The sequence below is a fragment of the Salvia hispanica genome, chromosome 3 (genome assembly GCF_029641045.1).
Source record: "Salvia hispanica isolate PSC_SH4W2 chromosome 3, Shi_PSC_v1, whole genome shotgun sequence".
Lineage (NCBI taxonomy): Eukaryota > Viridiplantae > Streptophyta > Magnoliopsida > Lamiales > Lamiaceae > Salvia > Salvia hispanica.
Genome location: NC_142694.1, coordinates 22,648,230 through 22,656,042, shown reverse-complemented (window position 1 = coordinate 22,656,042; position 7,813 = coordinate 22,648,230). Strand labels below are relative to the sequence as shown.

At 41.7% G+C, this 7,813-nt stretch overlaps 1 non-coding gene across 1 annotated transcript; it reads left to right on the top strand.

The window, feature by feature from the left end:
* Positions 1-345: 345 nt before the first annotated feature.
* LOC148930384 (small nucleolar RNA R71) lies at positions 346-452 on the top strand. Its single transcript, XR_016137462.1, has one exon. It is a non-coding gene; the product is annotated as a small nucleolar RNA R71 (small nucleolar RNA).
* The last annotated feature ends 7,361 nt before the right edge of the window (positions 453-7,813 follow it).

The following is a 7,813-nucleotide window of genomic DNA, read 5'->3' as shown; positions in this document are numbered from 1 at the left end:
TCTTCCACAGTTGATATGGCAGTTTCGGGTGCATTGACCGCCACTATGGAAGTTGCCGGAATTGGATCTTTCTTCCTCGAGATGTCCATTTGATCAATCCTGACTCTAAGTTCTGCTAACTCCTTAGCAAAAGAACTTTCTTCGGCCTCTTCTATGGCTGCTACTCTTCTCGTGGCATGCCTTTCCTTAGACCACCCCCGACTGTTGGTGGCGAACTCCTCGATCACCGCCATGGCATCCTCTCCTGTCTTTCTTAGAAATCCTCCATTTGCCCCTGAATCAAGCATAGCACATATTTTCTCGTTAAATCCATTATAGAGGATTCCTACCTGATGGTCTATGGAAAAACCATGGTTTGGGCATTTTCGAAGAAGAGCTTTGAAACGAGCAAATGCCTCATAGAGGGGCTCGTCATGGCCTTGTGTGAACTGAAAGATCTCACTTTTGAGCTTCAAAATAGTGCCTGGCCGGTAGTATTTGTCGAGGAAGGTAGCTACGATGTCCTTCCATGTGGAGACCTTTTCTGGTGGCATACACTCAAACCACTCCTTAGCAGAATCAATCAATGAGAATGGAAAAAGTCTTACCCGTATGGCATCGTCGTCGACACCATTTAATTTCAGAGTGTTTACGATTTCCACGAATTTGGAGAGATGGCGGTTAGCATCTTCAGTCGCCCTACCTGCAAAAGGAGTTTGCTCGACCCTTTGGATAAGGGGCATGCGTAACTCAAAATTATTAGCATCAATACGAGGGCCGTTAGGAAAAGTGATCATATTCCCATGATTGAACATGTTCATCACAGGTAATGTTTCTCTGTTTTTCTTTTCCATGGCTTCTCGGGCTGCTCTCTCCGCATCTCTCTCATCCATCACCAACTTCACCATCTCCTGCAGCTTCTCAATATCTGTTCGGTCACCCATTGTTCCTGATCCTTTTTCACTTCTTATTATTCTACGAGTTCTTCCAAGTTCTAAATCAAGCGGCTCTAAGATGTACTTCCCAGAACGCGTTCGCATACAAAACCTGCAAGACTTGAAAACAAAAACAAATTAAACTAAAAAAAATTAAAACAGAAAGCAATAAAAATCCAAAGTAGTAAAATTATCCGTTTGAAGATATCACTCCAAAGTGAATTGTCTTCCCCGGCAACGGCGCCAAAAACTTGATGCACTTTTTATTTGCACTATAAATACCTGCAAGTATACAGAGTAGGTATAGTATAGCAAAAGGTTAGTACCGGGTATCGAACACGGGGAAGATGTACACAAAGTGTCTATCTTCTACTAGAACTCAATTACTATCTGGAGAAACAAGAATTTTTTGTAACTTTTTGAAAATAGTAAATATTAAAAACAGTAAACAACTAAATGCAAGCAAATCACGGAGAGAAAAGTATAGAGATAAGGGGAATTCCAGGGATGTGCGTTCACTTTTATGGTTATACAAATTCCAAACTACAATACCCTAGCACAGTTAATACTTTGAAAGGACGAGTCACCTAGCTTATGCTCATGCGATACAAACGTTGATTACTAACATTAGGGTTGTCAATCCAAACACGTAACTCCAAAAAGCTACTAAGACCCTTGAAAAGTCCTCACTCTCAATTAACAGTGCCGTTTTAAAGGAAGCTAACTGTAGTGTCTACTAAGTGGATCTAACTCGCTAGAACTCTGTCACAGTTATGAAGCAAGTTGTATTGAATCATACATAATTGTGTCACTCAATTATGAAGCATCATGATTAACTTAGGGAAGAAACAAAGTAAAAACAAAACGGATATTAAATAGAAAACGGAATTGTATAACCAAAGTTGCTACTAACACATTCCTAGAATCCTATGAGTTTAGTTACACATGACTGAATAAACTAAAAACATAGATTGAAGGGAAAGCAATCTGAACATAAAACTAAAGCAAATAAAACCCGTAGGTTGAATCCTTGTCGTTCTTGATGTTCTTGAAATCCTTCTTCAACTCCTTGCACAATTGAAGTACTCTAGCTTTTGATCTCTATGAATGTGTTCTTGTTGTGTGAAAAAAAACTCTCTTTTGATGAAGCTTGAGGTCCTATTTATAGGGGAAGATTATTCCTCATCATAGAAGGAAAAGATCTTCAAAATTTGGTAAATCTTGGAGCAAATCTAGGGCTGGTCGGATTCGCCACCTTTCTCCGGCGGGCCGCCGCACCTTGGCCGGCGGTCGCCGCGTTGGAGACCAGAGACTCTGACCCTTCGGTGGCGGACCGCCACATGTCCTCCGGCGGTCGCCGGGCGAGACTCTTCTCCTAGCGTAAATTTCCGAGGCGGGCCGCCACATAGCTCTGACCGCCGGGCACCGGTGGTCGCCGTACAACTTCGCGGCGGTCGCTGGTCGCCGTCTGACTCCAGATTTCCAGACTATGCGTTTTTACTCCCCTTTTCGGCTCAAATATGCACATTTCTCACAAAACACGTCAAAATACCAAAATGTATAGAATATGCAAATAATGGACATGTAGAGTGATTTTGATAACAAAAACGGACCAAATAATGGCCTTAAAACAGTGCAAAATCCGGGCGTATCAGACAACAACGCCAAAAACTTGATGCACTTTTTATTAGCACTAAATAAACCTGCAAGTATACAGAGTATATATAGTATAGCCAATGGTCAGTACCGGATATCGAACACGAGGAAGGCAAACACAAAGTGTCCATCCTAAGACTCAATTACAATCTGGAAAAGCAAATAGGTTTTGGAAAACTTTTGAAAAGTGAAAACAATAAAAAGCATATAAAAACTAATTGCAAATAAAACACGAAGATAAGCGATAGAGATAAGGGAATCCCAGGGATGTGTGTTCACAGTTATGGTTATACAAAATTCCAACTACAAAACGGATATTAAATAGAAAAAGGAATTTGTATAACCAAAGTCGTTACTAACACATCCCTAGAATCTTATGAGTTTAGTTACACATAATTGAATAAGCTAAAACATAGATTGAAGGAAAGACAATTTGAACATAAAACTAAAGCAATTAAAACCCGTAGGTTAAATCCTTGTTGTTCTTGATGTTCTTGAAATCCATCTCCAACTCCTTGCACAAGTGAAGTACTCTAGCTCTTGATCTCTATGAAGTATTTTGCAAGTAGAAGCTCTCTCTTTTTGATGAAGCTTGAGGTCTTATTTATAGGGAAAAACCAATCCTTGTTGTAGAAGGAAAAGATCTCCAAAAAATGGTAAATCTTAGAGCAAATCTAGGGCTTCTCGGATTCGCCGCCTTTCTCCGGCGGGCCGCCGCACCTTGGTCGGCGGTCGCCGCGTTGGACTCCAGAGAGTCTGTTCCCTCGGCGGTGGACCGCCGCACGACTTCCGGCGGTCGCCGAACGAGACTTCTCTTCCAAACGTATTTTTCCGAGGCAGACCGCTGCATTGATCTGCCCGCCTGGCGCTGGTGGTCGCCGCACTCTTCCGCGGCGGTCGCCGGTCGCCGTCTGACTCCAGATTTCCAGATTCTGTATTTTGGCTCCCTTTTTTGGCTCAATCATGCACGTTTCTCACAAAACACATCAAAATACCAAAATAGACAAAATATGCAAATAATGGACGTGTAGAGTGACTTTGACATCAAAAACGGACCAAATAATGGCCTTAAAACAGTGCAAAATCCGAGCGTATCAGACGGCGCCCTCGAGATATCCCCACGATTTCCCTCTCGAAACTTTGGGGATCATGGAGGATTTTTGGGGGGTTGTGCAACGTGTGCGATGGGAACGGTCTCGTCTACATGTTCCAGAGGAAGTGGCCATCTTTTAAGAAGCTCACTCTTGAGTTTCTTAGTTGACTCAAGGTCACCATGGATCGCGGCCACAATGTCCCGCTTAGCATCGACTTCCGCCTAGGCAACCGTTGGCACTCGCTTACCATGGATGAGCTTAGTGGAGTGTTCCATGCTTTGACCCCAACCCCGAGGAGGACAATGACTATGATTTTTCCGAGGTTTGGGGCGCGATGATTAATGAGCAAGAGCACGCCGCGGTTATGCCAAGTCTTCATCTACTCGCAACCCCGTCTTGAGGTACCTCAACCGCGCTATGACCCAACTCATGTTTGCTAGGTTCGATGGGGGAAGTGTCTCCCAAACGGAGCTAAATGTGATGTGGTGCCTCCTAAACAAGAAGGGATTCGACTATGAAACCCTCTTCACTCTCTATGTGGACTGGATCAAGAAGAAAGACGGAGGTGTTATATGTTGTGGGGGCTTGATCACGGCGATTGCCGGACACTTGGGCATTTCTTTCGCCGGTTTGACGGATGGAGGGGAGCGATTTCTCACTTATGAAGTACTCTTCTCGGTGGGATTATTGAAGACCGACTATTGGGGTCAAGGCTTTTTCTTGCAAGTGGCGGGGGATCATTTCCCTGTTCCAATCCCGCAGTTGACCAAGGTCGATGTTCGGGCGAACCAAGCTAATTGGAAGCTCGACACTCCGGCCCACCGAAGAGCCATTGAGGCCAACCCCATTAATGGGGAGTTTAGGAAGAAGAACATCCCTTCTCATATTCCCGTCTTTGAGATCAATGATGACTCCACCTTCGATGCTATTGAAAACTATAATGAAGAATGGGAGCATTCACATGCCCAAGATAGTGGAGTACCGCCACCACCGCCGCTCCAACATCGCCAAGAATAAGAAGAAGAAGAAGAGGAAGTGGAGGGCCATCGCTGCTAGACTCGAGCGAATTGCCGCCGCGGGAGGCCAAATCCCAATGAAGAGTTCCAATCGAACACATCCGCCCAATTAGGAGAAATTTACTCCTACAGGCAAAACGTGTCCAACACTTGGGACAATCGATGGGTGGAGCAGCAAAGGAAAAACGCCTACAACCGCCAAGGGTGGACGGCTCAAGGCGATTGGCGCACGATGGAGCAACAATTTTGGGAGAAACAACGATTGGAAGACGTGCACGCCGTCGAGAAATTAAAGAGCTCCAAAGGATGGCCACCGAGGCTCGACAAGAGCGCCAAACCATGAGTGGCGATATCGCCTATCTTATTGGCGCGTTCGACGACCTCAACGCCCGTTTCACTCTTCCTCCTCAAGATTGTAGAAGTCAAGCTCAATGACTTTAAATGAGCATTTGTATCATGTTTTTGGATGATTTTTGAGACAATTTCTTAAAATGTTTTTGACAATTTTGCTTTAATTCTTAAGTATTTTTGGTTTTGGTTTAATTTTGTGCTTTGAAAAATTTTTGCAGGTTCTGTTCTCTACGTGGCGACCGCCGCATATGCTACGGCAGGCAGCCACCTGCTCGCTGGAACAATCTGACGTTGTGCGGAGACCGCCGAACAAGCCGCGGCGGACCGCCACCTGGGCACAGTCTCCAGCGCGATGTTCGATATTTTTTGAATTTTTGCCCCATAGGAGAATTTTGTTGTCTTAAAAATGTTTTCTTGAATCCATGTCGTGAATTTAACATGAAAAACTTAGAAACATGCATGCTTAGGGACACACTTTAGACCGAGTTGCCAATGATATTATATTCCATCTATGTTTAAGTATGGCTTGACGTCTTGATTTAATGATTTGATGAAGAGGTGCATAATTAGTGAATTGCTTGTTCGCCTTGAATCATGCTTTATACCTTGTGAGGTTTGAGCTTTAATTTCTTTCTTGTGTGATTTATCTGCATTTGTGTATATGTTTCTAGAACTTGCTCCAGTCTTGCCTAAGTTTACATAGTGTTTAAGTTGATTTAGGAGGATGTTTGGCCATCTTTTCTAGCCTACTTTTATACCCAAAATTTTCGACCCTCAAAAAATTTAAATTTTTTTCCTTTGGAGCCAATTTTGAGCCTTTAAGCCTTTTTTTTGGAAGCCAAAATAAATGGGGACAATTCCTTGGATTAGTATAGCTTTTGTTATCTTTTGTAAAGGATTGGAGAGATAAGGAGGAAAGTATAAAAAGTAGTGTGCTTAAATGTAAAGAAAGTACAAGTTGTGATATAGAAAAATTCAAAGTATGTGCTTGATCTAGAACGGATGCATATGAAAAGAAAGAAAAGAAAAAGAAAAAGAAAAAGTGTGAAAGGTTGTGAATAAGAAAAAGAAAAATAAAAGGTTTGGAAAGTGAGTTGAAGGAGAAAAAATAAAGAGTTAAAAGTGTCTTGGGTTTAAAAAAGTGGAGTCAATTTAACTTGACTTGGGATATTTTATGTTTAGTCACTTTTTGGCCAAATATTCCTCGCCTACCAAAGAGCCTACATTACAACCAAAGATAAAGACCTTTCGGACTTTTGATGCTTAATCACATCGAGTAGAGGAGGAATTAGACTTTGAGCAAGCCTTTGGTAAACTTTGCATAATGCATGCTTTGAGTGCTATGTATACACATTACCCCTATACACTTTGAGAGTGAGAGAAAGAACACTTCCCATCTTTAGAAGTTTGCCACAGGTGAGTGCTTGAATTCAAGGTGTTCCACGAGTTAGTAATGAAAGCGTACTAATAAGCCTTGTTTGATTTGATTGTGTAAGTACATGCTTAATCAATTCTTTCATCTTTTGAGGCAATTACGACGTCTAGTCCTTGTGCATTCCGTGCGTCTATTTTTGTGTCTTTATAGTTTTGTTCGAGGACAAACAAAAATGTAAGTTTGGGGGAGTTGATACACTCGGATTTTGCACTGTTTTAAGGCCATTATTTGGTCCGTTTTTTATGTCAAAGTCATTCTACATGTCCATTATTTGCATATTTTATCTATTTTGGTATTTTGACGTGTTTTGTGAGAAATGTGCATATTTGAGCCGAAAAAGGGAGTCAAAACACAAAGTCTGGAATTCTGGAGTTTAGACGACGATCGACGACCGCTGCAAGCTGTACGGCGACCGCTGGCGCCCAGCGGTTAGAGCTTCTTTTTGCAACATAAATTCTAAGAGATTAAAGGCTAGAGTACGTCATTGTGCAAGGAGTTGAAGAAGGATTCCAAGAACATCAAGAACGACAAGGATTCAACCTACGGGTTTTATTTGCTTTAGTTTTATGTTCAAATTGTTTTCCCTTCAATCTATGCGTTTAGCTTATTCCATTATGTGTAATTGAAAAGTCTAGTTTTATCGATGTGTGTACTTTAAATATGTTGAGGTTTGGTGCCCGTTGCACAGCGGAAGACTTGTACAAAACAAATAAATCAGATACGGATCTATTTGACCGATTATGCGATTAATCAATTCACATGTTAAACAGATAATTGCATGCTAGAACGCAAATAATTCATGCTTAGAAAAATCTAAATCCTAAACATGATTTCTACGGTTTAGGGTTACCGATTTTGATTTTCCAAAGAATCGTCGATTGCTCGCGCCTTCTCCATGATGATCTTCAATACTAGACCACGGATCTTCTGACTGGTTCCCGAACTGTATCTCGATATCAGGGTGGGCTGATCTTATCAAAATACTAGGACTCGAATAAAGAAGATAGAAAAATCTCACGGAGGAGAGCTGAGAGAATTTACGAGCTCCTCTAAAAACAGAGGGGGACGAAAATTTCTACTACTAATTAATCTCCTTTATTCTCCTATTTATATTAAGTTCATATTGGGCCCAGTCAGGGATCTATGGAAGGTTTTGGATATGGGCTCCCCAATTAGCTTTTTACTAATTAAATTGAACCAACAATTTAATACAAGCTTATATTGGAATATTACGAGCAGCCTACAGAAGTAATATTGCACTCCACATCCAAATCCGATATTACAAGTAATCAGGGTTTCCATTATTTATATTATTTATTTCCCGCGCTTAAGATATAAATGTCCATT